This window comes from Grammomys surdaster, unplaced genomic scaffold, assembly GCF_004785775.1.
Source record: "Grammomys surdaster isolate TR1022 unplaced genomic scaffold, NIH_TR_1.0 129, whole genome shotgun sequence".
NCBI lineage: Eukaryota > Metazoa > Chordata > Mammalia > Rodentia > Muridae > Grammomys > Grammomys surdaster.
Window position 1 is genome coordinate 14,983,992 of NW_021604587.1, and position 4,212 is coordinate 14,988,203.

The following is a 4,212-nucleotide window of genomic DNA, read 5'->3' on the forward strand; positions in this document are numbered from 1 at the left end:
ATAATAATAAATCAAAAAAAGAATTCTCCCATATCTTGTCTCATACCCCCCATTTTACCTCTAAAGCTATTTTGTGGGAACTCACATGAAACTATCACATATTTGTTGACCCTCACTCCACTGTGAGAAAAGGGATCTCTTGTAAAACATGCTATTATGCTGAAACCCAGCCAGACAGTCCAAGATAATCTCAAACAAAGTTCGTAACTATTGCCATAAAAATTCCTTTGTTCTCATAAGATAATATCTGATGTCCCTGAGATTAGAATGTAGATATCTCCGAAAATCTACTATTCCTCTTCTATATCTTTACCCAGGGGTTGCTCCCCTAATCAATGATTGGCAAGAGTTGGTATCTAAATGACCCAGGCCTTTGTCCCTCAGGTAGGATAAATCCTCTGGGTTCCCCTGGAGGATTAAGCTTCAGCTCAGTGAAGTTATGAACTGTTTGAGTCAAATCATTTCTATGTTTCTCTCCCTTTCTTTTTGTGGGTTTGTGAATTATAGCTGATGTCTGCAGAGCAGTATTTCTCCACTGGGGACATTTGGAAATACATAGAGATATGTTTTATTGTCTTTATCTGGGGTGGAGTGAGTGAGACTGACATCTAATATCTAAAAATTAAGGAGATAAATCCCCCTACAAAACAGAAAGTAACACTCACAACAAAGGATTGTCTAGTCACAAAGAACAATAAGGTTTCTCTGCTTTAAATTTGAAAATTTTTATTAGATGTTTTAATCTTCAGAATTATTATTTTACTCTTCAAAGTTTTTTTGAGGGGTACAGAGAACATTTATTGATGGTATTTAAGAGAATATGAAGGGCTTCCTAGGCCCCTCCTGTTATTAGGAGGCTTGGGATGGAAATGGTGAGGGAGATGCTCAGTGTTGGGGACAGGGACTCCTCATCAACCAAGGGCCTCTCTCTTGCTCCCAGTGTCTTGCTGGGGTGAGTGGTTCAGGGTTTCTTATTCTTTGGAGGCCATGTAGGCCCTGAGATCCATGACCCTGTTGCTGTAGCCGTATTCATTGTCATATCAGGAAATGAGCTTTACAAAGTTGTCACTGAGAGCAATGCCAGACCCAGCATCAAAGGTGGAAGAGGGAGAGTTGCTGTTGAAGTCGCAAGAGACAACCTGGTCCTCAGTGTAGCCCAGGATGCCCTTTAGTGGGTCCTCAGATGCCTGCTTCACCACCTTCTTGATGTCATCATACTTGGCAGGTTTTTCCAGGCAGCATGTCAGATCCACAATGGATACATTGAGGATAGGAACATGGAAGGCCATGCCAGTGAGCTTCCCGTTCAGCTCTGGGGTGACCTTGTCCACAGCCTTGGCAGCACCAGTGGATGCAGGGATGATGTTCTGGGCAGCCCCGTGGCCAGCATGCCACAGCTTTCCAGAGGGGCCATCCACAGTCTTCTGAATGAGAGTGATAGCATGAACTGTGGTCATGAGCCCTTCCACGATGCCAAAGTTGTCATGCATGACCTTGGCCAGGGAGATGGAGTACAGTTGGTGGTACAGGAGGCATGGCTCACAATCTTGAGTGAGTTGTCATATTTCTTTTGGTTCACACCCATCACAAAAGTGGGGGCATCAGCAGAAGGGACAGAGATGATGACCCTTTTGGCCCCACCCTTCAAGTCAGTCCCAGCTTTCTCCATGGTGATGAAGACGCCAGTAGACTCCATGACATACTCAGCACCAGCATCACCCCATTTGATGTTAATGGGATCTCGCTCCGAGAAGGTGGTGATGGACTTCCTGTTGATGACAAGCATCCTATTCTCAGACTTGACTGTGCAGTTGAATTTTCCATGGGTGGAGTCATACTGGAAGATGTAGACCATGTAGTGATGAAGAGGTCATTGATGGTAACAATCTCCACTTTGCCAGATGCAGAGCAGAAGGCAGCCCTGGTAACCTGGCGCTCAATATGGCCAAATCCGTTCACACCGAACTTCACCATTTTGTCTGTGGGTTGAGGCTAGCACTGCACAAGAAAATGTGGCTGTTTCTGGAACAGAGTTCTTCAAATTTTGATTGCCACTTTCATTCTTAAAAAATTAAGCTTGCTCAACAATTGGGAAAGGGGTTATTATAGTCATTTAAATGTCACTCTTTTTCTTTTCTTTTTGACAACCTCATACAAGTATACAATTTACTGCAATCATATTCATCTTCTATTAACCTCTCTCATCCTTCTCTGTTGGCGAATCTCCTTTTTGTCTCAACTAGTCCTCATCCCACTTTCCTGGCATGTCCTATGTGCTATCCCTATATGCTGTATATATGTGATATGTGTGTGTGTGTGTGTGTGTGTGTGTGTGTGTGTGTACATGGCAGCTTGGGCAGATAGCAAAAGATGCGATATATGTATTCATGATTGCAAAAGCCATGCCATGTCTAGAAGATAACATTTTATATAACAAGAATGTGTTGTATCCTACTGAGTCATTAGCCAAAGAGTTTCACTTGACTTCTCCTCAAACAGGCTATTACCAGTGCTATGGATTACTCCCTGTAGCCTGGTGGTAAGACTCTTTTGCTGAAGACATCATTTATTTATGTTATTGAACATAAAGAAATTGAGCTAGTATTCAAGCTTCACCCCTACTTATTAGCATTCATGGTGCTGGAATGAGTAGTCATCAACATCATCCAGCTACAAACCTTGTGACGGACAACAGCGAATTTTCTGCAAGATATACTGGTGTAATGATGGCATAAATGTCATAGGAACAACCAACAACTTATAAAAAAAAATGGTGTCAAGGCCTACTCCATGAGATGGAACTCACACCTAGCACTGCTAAAACAATGATTCCAAATGACATATTGTTATACCCAGAGAGCATAGCATCATTCAGCCTATGATAGGGAAGCTTATTCTTGCAGTAAATGACAGTTTACAAAAAGTTCCACAATTGAACACTGTACAGAGAGTGACAGACTTTGGAGCACTCAGTTCTAAGTAGGATATCTTCATCAAATCCTTCCCTTCAAGGTTCATGGATCTAAGTAGAAGAGGAAGTGAAAAGATTTCAAGAACCAGAGGTGATGGATGACTCCAAGCATTATCTGGACATAACAGGACTGATGCACATATGAACTCACAGGGACTGTGACAGCATGCATAAGATCTGCACAGGTTGAAGCCAGACAAAATCCTAGCACTGAGAAGGGGAAATAGACACAAAGTCCAATCCCTAACTGTAGAGCTATTTTGTAATTGGTTTCTTGCATGCTTTTCATTTTATTTTTTGTAATTTTATCTTATTGTTGGCTTTGTTGTTGTTGTTGTTGTTATTTCTGTTTTGTTTTTCACTTCATTTCTTTGATTTTGAAAGCTGTTTGTTTGTTTGTTTGTTTGAAGGAGAAAGAAGGAGGAAAGAAAAAGAGATAGAAAGAGAGAGAGGGGGAGAGGGAGAGAGAGAGAGAGAGAGAGAGAGAGAGCATGTGAAGTTGGGTTGGTAGAAAGGTAGAGAAGAAGATCTGGGAAGAGTTGGGAAGTGATATGATCAAAATATATTGTATGACAAAATTATACATAAAATATATATCTTCAGAAAAAGACTCCTTTCCATCCTTCAGCTCTCACAATTGTTTTATCCTCCCATCCGTGATGTCCTGTGTATCTTGGAGCAGGTAATATGGATGTCCCATTTAGGGTTGATGTCATTATTAATAAACAGTTTTGTTTTTTGTTATTCTTCCATTTTAATATTGCCTTTTAGACACAGGACCCTAGAAAACATCCATTACAAAGGAATCCCAAAACTATTCTAACTACATCATAAACATTAATGCTATATGGTAAATACACGTCAAGTCATCAGCAAAACCAGGCTCTCCTTGTCCAGTAAACATATGCAGAGGTTGAAACTGTAGAAAGTCTTTTCTGGTTTTCACTGAATACTTTACTTCTACAACACCAAGAAATTAAAGCATGAGTTTGCACAATGTACTCCATTACCCAACCCTTCATTAGTTCTGCTGTTTCTGCAGTCAGTTCTCCCTCGTTCCTATATTTCTTTTGCTTCTTCACCTACTTTTGCCATCATTTTCAATCGCATCATTATTTTATCCTATTGTACTTTCCTTCTTGTTCCAACTTTTCCTTTTTATTTCAATATCTGGACTAATGATCTCTAGCTTTTTGAATGGCTGTTTAGCTGCCTTGCACCATCTCCTCTTCGAATGTGTA

At 40.8% G+C, this 4,212-nt stretch overlaps 1 pseudogene; it reads right to left on the reverse strand.

The window, feature by feature from the left end:
- Nucleotides 1–971: 971 nt before the first annotated feature.
- On the reverse strand, nucleotides 972–1,974 carry LOC114611064 (annotated as a pseudogene).
- Between the last annotated feature and the right edge of the window lie 2,238 nt (nucleotides 1,975–4,212).